The 18,041-nt window shown below is 40.2% G+C and overlaps 1 long non-coding RNA gene across 1 annotated transcript in view; it reads left to right on the top strand.

Annotated features, from left to right (window-relative positions):
• Nucleotides 1-9,436, top strand: part of LOC126419108 (uncharacterized) — a 266,337-nt gene extending 256,901 nt beyond the window's left edge. The window contains exon 3 of the long non-coding RNA XR_007575936.1: nt 8,309-9,436. This is a non-coding gene — a long non-coding RNA (uncharacterized LOC126419108). The remainder of the gene's footprint in view (nt 1-8,308) is intronic.
• The last annotated feature ends 8,605 nt before the right edge of the window (nt 9,437-18,041 follow it).

Raw genomic sequence — 18,041 nt, 5'->3', positions numbered from 1 at the left:
ATTCAGTCGTAACATCTAATTCGACATGCGCACTTCATGTTGTTAAGTAGTTTCACAAGAAAAAGGCTTAGTCACATGCCTCGCGCTGTGCTGTTACCACATTGTGGCGGGATTATTTTCTCCAGTTGCATTACGCTCTGCTGTACTCGTTGTTAGGGAGATTAAAATTATTGTGACATTGTTACACATAGTTCAGTTCATACGTCACCTTCGGATTTCAGGTTAGGGAAAATATGCCAGTTTAATTCAGCTCTTCTGTTCACTTTTATTATACAAACGTTCTGTTCGGCTCAATATGAACCGACATAATAAAATTCTGAAGAAAAACTTCTTCTCCAACGTAAGTTTCGAACAGTTGTAAGCCATTGACATTGTTATTACCTTCCAGTATGTTGTTAATGATCATAGCGGTAATAATAATAATTATAACAATCATAATAATCATTAATACACGGGACTTCACGAAAGAAAATTTATTATTTTAATATTCATGCAGGCTATATTAGGAACAAAAGACATTTCCACCAAAAAGTCGTTCGGAACAACTATCTGTCCGTCTGCCCATATCACTTTCTTTCCTTCTTACTCACTGCAGCTTGGACACAAGTCGGTGACGTGCGTTTTGCATACACGTTTATTACGTTCCCGCACAACATGTTTGTTTTATTGTCATTGCTTGACGGAAAGAACTTACAGCGTGCACATTTATGCCATTGCTTGAAGGAGAGAACTTACAGCGTGCACATCAAGTAGAGATACTTGTTGTTCCTGATTTAGCCGCAACTGCCACTCTTTCGGGACCTTTGTTTCTCCTGACTATTCTCAAAGAATATTCTGTCCTTGGAAAATGCTTCCTTGATGCAAAGTGCTCTGCAACCAGTGACGTTCCAAATTCCTCCAAAAATATTCTCCTTGTAGTCAATTTTCATGCATTCCATTCATTCGAAGTCCCAAGACATATGTATCATAAGCAGCAACATTAAGAATATTATAGAAAACTACGATCTGCCTTCTATAGATTTTTCGTTTGCATGTATATGCACCTGTGAGATGAAAGGTATGTATACAGCCCCTTTGGTTGAATTGCAGTCTACAATTATTTTCAGCTTTCACTTTTTCCCCCACCATGGTGGAGAGTGCTCATTAGTAGAACATTCTGATTTCCCTTAGGAATATAATTGACCACTGTAGTGTCATTTGTCAAGTAAACTGAAGGGCTATGAACCTTTTGGGGGTCATATTTTGTGGAAATTCTGGCTTATTCCTAAGATCGTCAGTTTCTTTTTCAGGAGCAACTGTCCCAAAATTTGTGGCTTAAAAAAATTCTCACATTTTACATTCTGACATCGCAAGTCAGAAGTAAGGTCAGCAACTACTCTCAGTCCCTGATTTTTTTTCTGGTGCCGTTCCAGTCTCCCTCCCAGTATAAATTTGGGTATTCAGTACAAATGAAGATTGGCTGTTACACAGAGTCTGTATCTCGATCCCATATTTCGCCAGTGTGCTTCGGATGTACTGCTTTAATGGATAGCGGCCTCTAAATGCAACCAGCTGCTCGTCGACGGTCACATTTTCCCCTAGACTATAGAATTTTGGAAGACCTTCTAACCACTTCTCCCAGATACTGCAGAGAGTTTATCAGTACGTCGTCTTTCCTCTCTTGTGGGTTTCTTATGAAATCCTAAGACGCCCGATGTTTTACAGAATGTTTTTATGGACGAAGCTGCCCGAAATATGTTCCGCCCAGTATCCCACAAATATTTTGTAAATTCCCCAAGTGTGCGATATACACGTGACCATTGTTTATCATAAACACGTTTCCGCTCAATATTTGTCATCTCTATAATTTCATTCTGAAACGCAGCAGAAAGTAGTACTTCAAATGAAGTTATTACATCACTTATTCTGCTGCTTGCATACCTAGTATCTCGTGATGTACTGCTGATGACGTTCGAAGCAGATAGGCGGTCGTGTTGTCCTGGTGGTTGCAACTGCCATTATATGTTCCCTTTTGCAGAAATAGAAGTCTGTAGACTACTTTGAGAAGGCTGTGGACTGCCGTCAATGTGATTATAACACTCGCTTTCAGATGCATTACGACGTGATCTGCGAACCCGAAAAGTGATCCATCTGTTGTGCTATTTACTAATTCTTCCAATTCAGAGCCATTCAGTGATATGTAATCACCATGATGTCACAATTCAGAGTGATCATAAACGATAACGAACACAAACTGAGCAGAAACAATGGATAATTTGAAGTGATGACAAGTAATGAGAAGTCCATTGTTGTAAACGCGGCGCCTTCGTTGACTTGTTGAATGCTGAGAATAAGTATGAACAATGAAAGTCATTACTACTATAAAATATGAGATGACCAGAAAATATTCGGCTTTAGAGTAAAAATATTAATACTGGGTCACATTGACTCGAACATTACGTATGTAATTCTTAAGGTTTATGAGCAGATGACTTTTTTGACCACAAGCTGACCTTGCCTTTCCAGACAACGTCCCCGAAGTTATTTTGACATTTAAATAATAAGAAACAAAATATGTAACCATTTCGTTTCATATAGACTCCAACACAACAGCAGGGTTAAGTAAGGTCAGCTGACTTCGCCCAATCTCTTCGACGCCATCTGACTGCCGTAAAGTACAACGTTGTTCGAGATTTCACAAGATACTGTTCAATTTCCGCAGGGTACTTAAGAGTAATTCATTTCGCATCATCGTCGTAGGTGGTAAATGTTGAGTTTCTCAGTATCTGATTTACAGCCTCCTGGTAATTCAGTGATTCCAAATGCGAAAAGCCCCCAATAAATGACGTCAATTTAAGCGTTAATGCCAGTCCCTAGCAAGTTTTTGTTGCGCAAAATGGTTCAAATGGCTCTGAGCTCTATGGGACGTAACATCTGAGGTCATCAGTCCCCTAGACTTAGAACTACTTAAACCTAACTAACCTAAAGACATCACACACATCCATGCCCGAGGCAGGATTCGAACCTGCGAGCGTAGCAGCAGCGCGGTTCCGGACTGAAGTGCCTAGAACCGCACGGCCACAACGTCTGGCGTTTCTTGCGCATATTGTGAGTCTGATATCGCTACATGTCGACATCGTCAACAAATTCGTGTGAATAGGTGCCTTGGTTAACTGAAACATGTGCGGCAGTGAGTAAGAAAATGAACTTGCGGTCAAGAAAAGGACAGTTCAGATTCCTTATTGGCAATACATAGTGAAGCTTTGCGTGATTTCCCACACAGTTTACAAAAGAGTTCCTTCCAGCACTGCTGCAACTAATGTCGTTCCCCTTCCATTTCAATATGAGGATTTCTTTCATTCTGCGTACTGCGCATGGTTTTGTATCTCTGCTGTTTACCTTATTTTTGAACGTGATTGCTCAAAACGCGTGACTTCATATCTACACAGTTTTCTTCATTTTTGAACGTGATTGCTGAACACTGTTCTCACCTTAGTGAATGGAGATGTCGAATGGCTAGTACCAATAACAATAACTCGTTCAGTTTTTTTCATTGGCCTCTGGGTATAAGAGTCAAGTCAGTTGAAACTTATAGCGCTAACATTTCACAAGTTGCTAAATAATTGAAAACACAAATATCGTTAATAATAGCATTAGTACTTTAATAAGTATATTGGCCAAAAGTCTCTGAATCCTAGGTTAATCAGCTAGTTTCTAAATGTGCTGCACACACACACACACACACACACACACACAATTTCTCGATTATATTTTAATTTAACTATTTAAGAAGAATTCCATGACCAATTTAAAGCCCGCATCTCGTGGTCGTGCGGTAGCGTTCTCGCTTCCCACGCCCGGGTTCCCGGGTTCGATTCCCGGCGGGGTCAGGGATTTTTCTCTGTCTCGTGATGACTGGGTGTTGTGTGATGTCCTTAGGTTAGTTAGGTTTAAGTAGTTCTAAGTTCTAGGAGACTGATGACCATAGATGTTAAGTCCCATAGTGCTCAGAGCCATTTGAACCAATTTAAAATTTCAGAGAAACTTTAGATTTCAATTCTTATGAATAGGGGGAGTGTGTAAGTAGTTTGTAGGCCAGTGATAATGTGGAATTATTAAAGAAACGAGGTACTGAATAGGAGCTGCGTCCCCTTTTTACAGCTGTCAAAATTTAGACGTTACTTTACAATTTCAAAACGTTTTTATAAATTTATCTAACGGGTGAAGTTGTAAAATTTGCTTAAATGGTTACTCTTTTCTGAGATGTAGACATATATGAATATACAGAGAGAGGATTATACTGCGTTAATAAATCTTGACTTCTACCGTTTGCCGCCGACACACTTATGAGCTAAAATCTGCTCAGTAACGACAACATTGTTTTGGAAATGCTGCTCGTCAAACTTTAAAATTGTCGTCATTATCCCGTTCATATGAAGGTACTTCCAGTTTTAAATGGTAAAGATTTTTGCTCTAAAAGAACTGAGAAGTGACAATCTACAACAGAGGTACAAAGTTCAACCGCGAATTAGTGACTCGAGTCACTGCACTATTCCAGAAATAGATGATACCAAGTTAAGCAGTTCGTCATTCATTGTGGTTTCCTTCTGTCTTACGTCTCACCATTATTATTTGTTTAAAGTTAAGAACTTTTCGGAAGTACGCGCCAAATTAGACGGAGTTTCTAAGATTATTGATGTAAAACAAATTCTATGCCTTATGTGAGCCAGTGCTTTTATTATTGTGGACGACATGTTTCGAGAGCTCGCCTTCTGTTTCTGAGACGTATATACTGCACTACGTTCGTATTTTTTCCAGTGTTTAGTTTCTGTATTAACTACTAAATTACATGTATCCGACGCGATTTTCTTTCTGTATGTGAATGATAATCTCAGGAACTCCAGTAGGCTTTGGATGTTTTATCTAATTCATGGAATGATTCACGAGGAAGCTTTGCGTGTATTACTTATAAATATTTCGCGCGAATTGGCTGAATTATGATGAGTTACAGTTCCTCCCTAGCCATTTCTGTCTGTATCTGACGGCTAATATCAGAAAGTATTGTAGAGATATTGATCCAGTTTCACTACTAGATACACTGATGAACGAGGACGGTTTATGTGAATAACTTATTACCGTTAAACCACGAATAGTACCGCTGTAGATACTTAGCACTACTCATGTGAAGCTGAGACGTGTGGCTCGTTGCATTTTACTTTTTAGTTGTTTCAGCAAGATGCATATTACAGAACATTACCATACGCACATTTTATACCAGTCACTGCGGACAAACATGCAATTTGTATGCAGGAAGTGGTATAATGTATGTATATGGTAATGCCTTGCAGTATACATTGTTCTGGAAGACTTTCAAAATAAAAGGCAAAGCAGACGACTGGCAGCACCAAGAAAAAATAATACTTTATTCACCAGAGCACTAGGATGCAAACCACCGAAAGACGTGGTGGATTTAACAAAGACAACCTTTCTAATTTTCAAAAACGTTTTATTGACCTATGATATTATTGTTGTTTTAAGAATTTCCATTAGTTTTCATTAAAACAAGTGCTGTTAAAGGATTGGTAGAGTAATTTGTTTATAATGAGTATTTAAAGAAACGGTGTTGTGAAAGATAGATTGACAAGAAGACCCTCAGCTCTTAGACGTCATCGGATGCAGATACGGAAGGGCATGTTCTCAGTTCTCAGCACACCACTCTACCCATCGTTGTCAGTTTTCGTGAGCGCTGCCGCTAGTTCTCAATCACGTATTTCCTCAATTGGCCTCACAACGGCTGAATGCACCTCGCTTGCCAACAGTACCCGGCTGACCCAGACTGCGACCCATCTAAGTTATAGCCAAGCCCGACAGCACTTAACTTCGGTGATCTCACGGGAAGCGGTGTTACCACTGCAGCAAGGCCATGTGCTTATACATCACACGAAGGTCATTTATAAGGGACGACTTCCAAACTGAAAAAATCTGTTCCCGATAGATTACGTAAAGTTAGGTCTAACTTCGAAAATAGACATGCATCTTATTCATGATGTAACTAAATGGTCAAAGAATTCGACGAGGAATTGCCCAGTACCTAAACAAGATCGTAACAGTAGACGGAACTTGGATGTGAAGCAGGAACTAATCATCTATAAACTGCGTGTGGCCGGCCGCGGTGGTCTCGTGGTTCTAGGCGCTCAGTCCGGAACCGCGCGACTGCTACGGTCGCAGGTTCGAATCCTGCCTCGGGCATGGATGTGTGTGATGTCCTTAGCTTAGTTAGGTTTAAGTAGTTCTAGGTTCTAGGGGACTGATGACCACAGATGTTAAGTCCCATAGTGCTCAGAGCCATTTGAACCTTTTTTTATAAACTGTGTGGCTGTTCCAAGAGGAACTGAAATCGAGAAAAGTGCTTGGAACGAGAAGAACTTCCACGAAAATTATCTCCTGGTGCTATATTAACGCTCTCCACGTCGCAATCATTGACAGGACCGATGAACAGTTAATGCTGAACGGTATACAAATATTTGGCACAAGTCATCCATAAAATCGGCAAAAACGTCCCGAAACGTCGCAGCATTCTTCATCGTGACAATTAAGTTCTGTCTCACTGCTGGCAAACAGTTCATTATATAACAGAGAAAAATATCAGATTAATGTCTCATTGCATCCAGTCACTTGATCCGTCAGTCACGGCACCAACCACCATCCATCAGTTGTCAACCCTTATACTGAACGAGTGGAACGACCTACCATGAGCTGGCCGCTGATAACAGCGCAGTTGAGTGGCCCACAAACCAAACATCATCATCAATCCCTGCCACAAGTGACCAGCATAGGAGCAGTTCCTTCTATGTATAGTGCGAGTTTCATCGATCCATGTAACTTGGCAGTGAGACAACATACAAAAGTAACTCTCGTCCTTAAATTTTGCAGACCTGTGTAGTTGGAGAAAGTCTTCAAAAAACCGCATCAAATTATCAAATAAATTGTTTTATTTAAGACATAAGAGGACTCTTTTATCTTTTATCGTATCTGCCGACAGCAAATGTGCCCCTGCCGGAATCACCGAAGGAGTGCCCAACGCTCTCCCCCCCCCCCCCCCCCCTCCCTCCTCCCAAACCAATCAGGACTGCGTGAGCCACCACGCAGTTATCAGTTAGCACATGGCCTAACCCATGTTAGTGACAGATGTATGTCGGATAGTATTCTTTTCTTTACGGTACTATTCCGACGAAATGACACGCTACAAATCTCTTTGCTACAAAAGCGTGCGTCGTAGAGTGATGTATATTATATTGAGCTCGCTTATAGATTCAAACATGCCACAACACTTTTTACATATCTTGAGGTGTAAACTGTATACGTAAACCTCTGATTCACTTTACCTATAGCTGAATGTGCATGATAGTTCTGCTCCATATCTCATACATTGTTACTCAGATTTGCTACCAACTTGTTACAAATATCTCTTGTGACTCAAGAACATGATATTTATACCGCTCTTCATTAAGACCTATGTGTGAGACAATTCATCGGGTTTACACACTGTACAGATCGAAATGAATAGAAATAAAATTGTTGTTTATGCCTACTTTGTGACAGTTTCGTGTATGTGAGCTAGATTTGTGGTGACATTGTCTTTTTTTTCAGAGGTATCATATGAATTTTAACCAGCGTCATTAAATCTTTGTATTTGAAAATCACGATTTTAAGAACAGCTGTATGTCACTTTAAGGAACCAGTCTGAGTCATGCAAGTGACATCCTCTTGTACGTATATAGAAGGAAAAACATCAATTAAACACAATGATCACAAACAAAAAGAATCAATATATTCTATACAACATTATTCACACAATCTGTGCTTACAAAACAATTATGGAATATCTGTCAGAGATGGTAACTAATTGTATTTACAATAATGCTGAAGATCAGCTTCATTAAAACCATAGAATTATCACTGATATATATAGAAGTTTTCAAGATCTGATACACGTTGTAATTACACAACATGTATGAATCTTGTAAGCATAGATTACACCACCCGACCAAAAACTTCCGATTCCTGGCGTATGCCATGGTCCTTTGTCTGGCTGAAATTAGCTGTTTGTAATAAGTGATATTCTGTTATTGCGAAAGTAACGAATGTTCAAAATTACTAACAAGATCCAAACCATAGCTTCCTTAAACTTAAATATAGGTCTGTTTTGATGTGTGTATGTTTTCTTGTTTTTAAACTCAGATATATAAAGATGGCAGTAGTGCTCTTGCTATTGCAGGAAGTACTGCACATATTTAGAAATTTCAGAACCCGTTCCTTGTTTCAGAAGGCGGCTTCTAAAGATGGCGAGGGAGTCCTCCTTCGACGCAGCTGCATCACCTGCTTCACCTGTTCACCGGCTGGAGTGAAGCGTCCCCCACGACGCTTAAAGAAGACAATTACGAGGACCTGCGCAGGCTCTCCAATCGCTGACACCAGTGCGGGTGGAGAATTACATTTTTATTGGCACGCGGTTTGTTTTAGCACTGCGGCCTTCCAGCTTCTCGGCCCGTTCCCGAAACACTGTAGTGTGCCATTTGCCGCCTCGAGTAGCCATTTCGAGGAGACTTAATGGCAAATTGTTCGGCTGCTCCACGCTTGAGCGCGGACCTTTTGATTGTTTCTGCTTTATGGGTGCTACAAAGGTTGTAAAATTTAGTGCTCACCGGAACGCCGCACTTGCAGCTTTACCACGGTAGTTTCGAATACTTTTTCGGAAGCGTCATCAGGCGTTTACTGAGGTGCGAAACGCAACCGACCGCGAAACTCTGCTGGTTACGGCCCGCTGCGCTCGTCAAATATTCGCTCGATTACAGAGGGCGCAGAGGGGGCCACAGCTCCTTTATTCTCGTCTACGTGATTTCGCTCTTTGACCCGTCACGGATTCTCACTTTTGGTAGACTCCGAACCATTGGCAGTAGTGGACTTCAGAGACATTCCTCGCCACATACCTTCTCAGTCACAGGGAGTCGAGCACATTTTCTACTGTGCAGAATTCCTTACGAACTGAAAAGTAAATTTTGCTTCCAGCCCACTTAGCTACATTTTCTCATTGTACATGTTTGTCTGTCGCGAAACTACTGACACGGCGTAATGGTGTTTCTTGATGTCTTAGGTGTATCCCAATTTTCTCTGCAGTGATTTCCTATGATTCACTTTCGAGTGTGTAAAGTGGTACCACGTGTGAGGCCCCACCTCTCAGTTGTGAAGCGTCATCTGCTCGACGTCATTGTTCTCCGGGCAGCCACGCACCGGCCGGAACAGAGCCCTCAGACATTTTTCCGACTCGTCTGCTTTCGGCTGCCCGTAACGTATTTTTTTCCTATCTCGATGTGAATGTAACCAGTGTTCCAAAACATTTGTATTGACCAAATTACTCTGCCAAAGCCTGTAATATTGCGTTGCTATAAATGGAAAACTCGATGTAACTATTTTAATGTAATCTATTTTAATAAATCTGTAAAACAACTCTGTTTGTATCATCCATCTATAGACGTCACAAAAGTAGCTGTTGCCCATAAAATACCAAACGTTTATGGTACAATACTATCTTACTTATTTATTTATCGAACCTGATCTTATTAAGGCCATCAGGCCTTCTCTTACATCGGGTTAAGGTTATCGCACATCCAATACTCTTTTCACATCATGGTTACCTAAGGAATAACAAGTCTGATACGACAAATAGTATTCAAATGGTTTGAGTGTCTATAGTGACAATGTAAGTAAATAATATTGTCTATAAATTGCTAAAGTTAATACTGATAATTTTTGAACTACTGATACTGCTACCATTAATTATGACACAGTAGTAACAATAAATAATAGTAATAAAGATGATAACAATAATGATAGTGATAGACATGATAATTTATAGGTGTACAAAAAAGATGTCATCTGATGTAGCAAGTTCTGAGGAAAGGATATTTAAAGAGGCTGCACCAGCTAAGAATACTGAGAAATGACGGACTTTGGTTGGAAAGAGGGATGTATAAGGGTAACGAGCGCGTAAAGGGTCACTGGTAACCATTATTGTTAGTTTAGTTGATATGTCATGAACTCTCTTGTGAAGATGGAAATGTTATTCATTTCTCTACTATAACGCTGGAAGTTATTCCAGAGTTGAATTACTGCTAGTGAGAAATACTTCGAGGAAATGGCTGAACTATGGACCGGGACAGAAAGATCTCTCATGCGAACGGACATTTCTGCCATGTTGTTCAGACAAGAGTGTTAACGTCGATTAGAGACATGGGGGACAGTTAGCGTCTATAAGAAATAGGGTATAGCAACCTCCGATCTTGTCTGCACACATCTGGGATAGCCGTGCACATCATGGTGAAATATAATAAAGGTGTCGAACATCACAGATGTAACGAACACCGTCAGTTCCAGGTGCCGTGGCCTTTCCTGAGAGAGTCCTGCAGCATAACATCGCTGTAATCAGTAATTGGAAGTATAACTGTTTGTACATGTTTCTTTTCCAAGTCAAGAGGAAACATTTATGTAGGGAATGGAGAGATGATGCTGCCTTCTTGACCAATGCAGTTACGTACTGAATCCAGTTTAGTTATTCGTCTGTTATTACCCGTAGACTCTCTGCTGAAGAAATGAAATTGATATTTGTCCTATTTATGGTTTACAAAGGGTAGTTCGTGCTCATGAGCCTAAAGTGACCAACTATCTTCTCTAGACCATTCGAGTACATGTAAATATGCTGATGTAAATGGAACATATTATACCATGAACTCCTCTAGCCGACCCTTTCAAATTCATACTCCAATATTTCCATGCCTACTAGATATGTTGATAAAAATTTGATCCTTATACGAGAATGATTTCAGCACAGAAAACTGCTGCTCCTACAGATGGGGACTGGTGTTAGTGTAGTGCCTTACCATCCACAGCTTATGTCTCGGTTCCGATGGAAGCATGTATACTTTTATGCTAGCCTCCTAGCAGCAGTCTGCGTGACTTAACACGGTATGTGTTTCATAATTGGCACACAGAATGGCATTCAGAAGCTGCTTCTATACCACAACGAGTATTTCGATTAGGGGTCACAGCTCAGACTGATTTTGATTTTGTTCTTGAGCGGGATGAAAGTTTAATCATTTAATACCCATTAAGTGATGAATATCTCCACAGAGCTTGGTGACTATCAGACTGCTGCCTCATGACGCAACACTTATTTCCTTCTTCGTACGAAGCAACAGAAATTATACACAAACACAACAGGTCATTTACGATAAACACAGAAAATAAAGCTTCTGAAATATAAATTAACCATATCAACCGAATTATGACCAGAAATAAAATGGAACGCCAATCATGTTTCACATTTTATGGGTCTACGAGATCTGCAAGCGTAAGTACGAAATTTATATTTATTTTTTGATTACAGTGAGGTTAGTTCACATGGCCACACCTCATTACTCGAACTGTTTAGAGGCATAGCAGCGCCTCAAAAAACGATGCCAAATCTTAAGTGTATTAACAATGTAGTTCTGACGGTCTTTTCCAAAGTACACAAGCAAACGACATATTACATTAATCCTCTATAACTACAGAATGAAAATGAACATGGCGAATGTGGTAAGAGAATACTAATCAAGTATAAGTACATTTTGCAGATTTTGGTAATGATAATGTAGTTTCTTGGTTGACTACGTTGGTAGGATAATTTCTATATGTGGCATTTTTCAATTAGCCACTCGGTAACATAACTACCAACATCGAATTAGTCATTGCAAGTTCATGGTGCACACAGCAAAAGAGCAGCTTAGTTTTCACGGATAAAATTAATGAAAGATCAGGCACCTAAGGAGAAGAGGAAACCCTTCCGACATCAACCCATCTACTATTTGAAAATCAACAGCTTACAATGAAATCGTTATGACTGATAAACGTTTTTAGGATGAGAAAATGTATGTACCTCGTGATACGCTTGTCACTTGGCAAGAAAGGCAATGTCCAGCATTGACAATGTTTTGAGAAGTAGAGGCGTAACTTAACAACAAACACTTGTATAATAAGGGCAACAGTCTCTCCAGTTGTGATGTACGGATATGGTTGAACAGCTTATACGACACCTTTGAATTATATTTGAGTTCAGAGTACGTTCTAAGATTCTAAATCAAATGGATGTCAAGGATACTGCAGTTTTGTTGATGATTTTTGCTGCCCTTCTATACTGGTGTACCCTGTGATTTCATACAACCACAGGGCACGATACATTGTACGTAGTTACTTGTCTCACTTCTAATCTTAACAATTTTCGCCGTCTGCTTCACACCCCCAATGAACTTTGTGCTATTTATAGTAAACTAGGCGAAACAACTATTTTACTCCATTTTCCAGCACATCAAGTAACCCGTATGATTCCTGCTTACAGACATCATTGTGAACTCGATGACGCAATTTTTCACTACAGGGAGGTGGTGTGTGTCGGACACCTATGGTGGCTTTAGGAACTGTGGGACGAGGTAGAGTGAGAGTCCAATCCAAACAGATGTGACTTGTTTTCATTTACCTTTGTGCGCAGTAGTTTAATTCACTACTTTCTCGTTTGCTTACATGCCTCGTGGACACTGTTACATGTGTTAATAATTACCCAGTGTACGTTTCCGCCATTTTTAGTATGGTTAGGGGTTGTGATTTCTGTGTTTAAATGCAGGCTGACTTTGAGACCTTTCACTCATAGTTCCAGAAGGTGCCGGCTTCTGTTACACAGCCTATTTCAAGTGGGCATCGTTGTGGGGAGCAGGTCTTGGTGATCCAAGGGATGTCCATAAAATTCCATGTGTCCTCTCATCGCCCTGATTGACATGCGTACTGCCCGCTCTAAACTTGACCCCTCACTCATAATCAAACGGTAGGTAACTCCGAGGTGTGACAGGCAGCGAAAGGCTTTTGGTTGGTCTGATAGTAAGCCCTCCCCAATTTTTCTGACAAACTGTTGACCGATGCCTTGTTCATTCCGATCCCGCTAAGTCTGCGTTTTTGGCAGTGGACGCTTCTTCGTGCGGAATCGGAGCTGTGCTCTTGCACAAATTTCGTTCACAGGACAAGCGGATCGATTTCACTTCCAAATTATTGACCAAGACTCAATGTAACAATTTCTAAATCGGAAAGGAAGCTCTCGCTTTTACCTATGGCGTGACGAAGTTTCACAGTTATCTGTTTGGTCGGAAACTTAACCAGGTGACGGACCAAGAGCGCTTCAGTCTTCGTTTCATCCGTCCAAATCCGTTCCGCCGCGCAACGTTGGACTTTTGTTATTGGCACAGTACCAATACGAAATACCGTGCCGGCCCACTTCGAAGCATGCAAATACTTACGTCCTTTCTCGCCTTCCTTTTGGTCCCGATTCTAAATATGATGCTACTGTCGCACCTGGACTTCTATACACTTTCCCATTGTACTATACGAAAACTGATCAGGTCACAGAAACAGACCCTGACTTGAAGCTTTTGTTGCGTTACATCCGCTCTGTTTGGCCTCGTTCATTGAAAAACATTCCGAATTATTTTGTGCGCCAATATGTCTGCTGCTGATAAAGATCCAGCGCCAGATACAATCACTTGTCCTCTTTCAGAAGAACCCTCTCAGCCCTCAACATGCAGGGAATCATGGAAGGATTACTGGTACTTACGAGCTCCAGTGTTGGATGCGTGCTGGAGCCCCTTAGGGATATGCCTGCCAAGGAGGAGAAGCAGTCCACTATGCAGCCTGTGTGTATACAGGGAACTGTCATACCAAATGTGGAAATCTCCCTTCCGGATGCCATGAAAAACATAGGGAGTAGTCCACTGCGAGTGGTGACTCATGTTGGTACTAATAATCTGTACCGTTCTGGACTGGAAGTGATTCGGTATGGTTTCAGACTACTCTCTGAATTGATAAAGATGCCGGTTTTGCTCTCAAGGTGAAGGCAGAGTTCCCCACCTATAGCGCTGTCGACAGAACCAGTTGCGGACGTTTCGTACAGAGCCATGTGCCGTGATGGAATCAGAGGCTCACATGGTTTTGCAACCACGTAGAAAGCACATTTCTTGTCTTGGACCATAGGGTGTTGGGGCATCGGATCCCATTCAATGGGTCAGGGGCCCATTACACACAGGAGGCGGCTACACAGGCAGTGGGGGCTGCGTGAAGTGGACCGGTCGGTTTTTTTTTCGGTTAGATGGCCTCTGGAAAGAACGAAAATGGCTTCAGTCTTAAAGGAAGCAGGTCAGACACAGGACAAGGGCAGAACTAAGAAACTTAGATATTACAGTAGAAAACTGTCGTAGCTGTATTGGGGAAGAACCAGAGCTCCAAGTTCATATCGTTACAGGTATTGAAAGATGGCTACAGCTGGTGATAAGCTCGGCTTAAATGCAAGGCAACTAACAATGTTTCGAAAGGATGTATTAAATATAGTTGGTGACGACATCTTTGTTGCTGTTAGAAGTGGTTTATCTTATAGCGAAGTTCATATCGATAGTTTCTGTGAATTAGAATGGTTAAAGGTCATACTTTACAATCGTAATAAATTAATAACTGATACCTTTTAGCAACCCCTGATTCAGGTGGTGCAGTTGCTGAAACTTTCTAGGAAGACTTGAGTAATATCTCAAATAGTTACCTCAGTTATACAGTTGTACTTAGTTATGGCTTTAATCTACCCTCGATATGTTGCCGAAGATATATGTTTAAAGTCGGTGGTAGGAATAATACACCGACCGGTATGGTACCAAATGCTTTCTTCGAAAATAATTTTGAGCAATTAGTTCAGGAGCTCTCTCGAAGTGTAAATGGTTGCGAAAACATACTTAGCCTCTTAGCAACAAATAACACCGAATAAACAGGTAGCAACATGACGTATGCAAGGATTAATGACCACCATATTGTTGTAGCGAGAGTAAATTCCATGACAAACAAATCTACCAAAAATACACGCAAAATAATTCTACTCGATAAATCAGATAAAAATTCGCTCGACGCCGTCCCAAGCGACAGCCTTCATACCTTTCAAACTAACTGTGAAACTGCAGACAAGAGGTGGCTTCAACGTAGAGGAATAGTGTCAATTACAATGAAGATATTTACACCAAATAAATTTAAAATAGATGGAACTGCCTCCGCCCCCAAGATCAAGGAAACTTATAGGAACCCTGTTGTAGAAGGAACAGAAAAGCATGCCAAATTTCAAACACCACAAAATCCCAAGATTCGTGAGCTTTTACAAAAGTTCGAAATTTAGGGCGGACTTCAATACGAGATGTTTTTATAGTTACTACAACATTACTCTGTCTCGAAATCTGGCAAAAAAATCCGAAGAGATTCTGGTCATATGTGAAGTACACTAGCGGCAAGAAACAATAAATACCTTCACTGGACGATAGCAGTGCTAATCTTACCAATGACAGTGCTGTTAAAGCAGAGTTACTAAATACAGTATCTGAAATTCCTTCACGAAAGGACATGAAAAAGTATTGCACAATTCGAAACAAGAACTACTACTAACATGAATAACTTAGAAGTAGCTATCCACGATGTGACAAAGTATTTTAAGTAATTAATAAAAATATGTCCCCTGGTCGAGAATGCGGACCAATTAGATTCCTTTCAGAGTATGGTGATATAATAGCTCCACACTTAGTAATAATATACAACCTCTGTCTAGACAGGAAATCCGTATCTGAAGACCATCTGCCGTTCCTAACCTATATTAATCAAATGCAACACAATCTGAGCAGCCCTCTTAGATTGCTTGCAGATGATGCTGTTATTTACCATCTAGTAAAGTTATCACACGACCATAACCAATTGCAAAATGATTTATACAAAATATTTGTGTGGTGCTAACAGTGGAAATCAACTCTAAACAATGAAAAATGTAAAGTTATCTGCATGAGTACTAAAACGAATCAATTACATTTCGGTTACACGAGAAATTGTAAAAATCTGAAGGTTGTCATACAATTAAATACTTAAGGTTTACAACTACGAACATCTTGAACTGGAACAATCACATAGATAATCTTGTGGGGATCGCGAACAAAATACTCGTTTTATTTTGATAAAGGGTCAAAATGGTGCAACAAATCCACGGAAGATATCGAAAAAGTTCAAAGAAGGCAGCAGCTCGTTTTGTACTTTCATGAAATACTCACAGTAGGGGAGACACTGTCACGGATATGAAACGCGACCTCGGGTGGCATTCTTTAAAACAAAGGCGTATTTCGGAAAAACGATAATCGCAATAAAATAAGATAAATCAGAGCTTTCATGTAGAGGTTTAGGTGTTCGTTCATCCCGAGCGCTGTTCGTAAATGGAACGGTAGACAAACAGTTTGGAGGTGGTTCGATGAATTCTCTTCCAAGCACTTAATTGGGAATTGCAGATTAGTCATGTAAATATAATTGCCTAGATATCTTAGTGCCATTGTACACCTACATACATACCGTCGCTGGTTCGGTGTATTTCGTATGGGCATTGATTGAAATCAGTGCGAAAAGTTGAAAATTTGTGCCAGACCAGTATTCGAACCTAGCTTTCCTGCTTACTAGGCAGATGCTCTGACCTGTAAGCCATCCGGACACAGTGGTCATTGCAACTGCATGGACTACCCTAGCACTCCTCCAGACACACAGAAACTCTCAACTTACCCACAAACTAATCATGTAGTGCCCCTAGTCCTTTATACTCATTACTCTCGGTTTTTCACCGATTGGTCAGCTATGGAACGTCTATAAGGAACGTAAAGCCAAGAGAGAGGTCTGTGCCGAGTTTAGGTCAAATAAAAGAAACCCTGCGTGAAACTTCCTTGCCTATGTGAATACCATCTGACACTCATCTACTCTAATGACTGGTACACTGCGTGAGTACGCCATCACTCATTGAGAGGTCTTGCAAGATCTGCGGTATCTGGTGCACTTCAGTCCTTTAGCTGAGGTACTACGTTTCTTTCTGTACTAGGTCTCAACGATAAACTGACATATTGAGGAAACGATTGCTGTGATGACTACCAGCAAAGAAGAAACATGATCTACAAAAATTAACTTAAAAATGAAAATCAAAGAAATTCACTGCCATAGAAGTACACAATGATACAAATGTTTAACATCTCTTTGAAATAACGTGGAGTTAAATAAAGTATTTGAACATAGTCACATTTTATCTCTAGAATACTGCAGTGAACTTATTCTTAAATTCAACTCAGTAACCTAGCAATACGAGGAGTTCAACCAGTACAAATGAATAAAAATTACATTTATTTTAACTAACATGAAGAGTTACCGTTTACTTTATAGGTAAATTGCGAGTCTATGAAGTATCTGTTCGGTTACGAAAGAGGTAAGTATCAGTTCTTCAAAACCATCAAAACTTGAATGCAAAAAAAAAAAATGTAGCGCAGAAACAGCAGGTAATCCGCATCGGTACGAAAAGGACTAACGTAAATTAAAAGATCGTAAGCTATTCATTTTACTGAGTAATTTGCCACTTTATCGGTTCTTTTTCGTACGAGTTTGCTTCATGCACGAAGGAACTAGAAGTTTTTAATGAAGACAGCATTGAAAGAGTTCCACTGTACAAGGATTTGATCTATCAATTGTTGGAGGAGTGTACCATTATTCTCCCTAAATTAATTAGTAGAACTATCATTTAGAACAGCTAAATCGTTATTAATGAACAACAGTTGCTTGCTCCAATTACGAATTATTCACGAAGTGTGTCAACTATTCGTGTATACAGGGAATCTAATTTAGTTCACATCAATGTAGAATACAATTCTTCAGCTGTTTTCATGGGATCACAAGATGTTTAGTGCCATCGCTCAGTATTGTGAGCAGCTACTATCGGCTCATCCGTAGTGGTGATTCCACCATTTCACAGCGGGTAGGAGACACAAAGATGGTACAAAGCACTACGACTTCTGGTAAAATAAATAGGTAGTGACAGATTCAAATTTCGATGTAATTAAGAAAACTATGTGAAATATATTTACTCCGTTCAAAATCACTGCAAAATGTGC

This window comes from Schistocerca serialis, chromosome 9 (assembly GCF_023864345.2).
Source record: "Schistocerca serialis cubense isolate TAMUIC-IGC-003099 chromosome 9, iqSchSeri2.2, whole genome shotgun sequence".
Lineage (NCBI taxonomy): Eukaryota > Metazoa > Arthropoda > Insecta > Orthoptera > Acrididae > Schistocerca > Schistocerca serialis.
The sequence above is the reverse complement of the archived record's forward strand: the minus strand, read 5'-3'. Positions and strand labels throughout refer to the sequence as shown.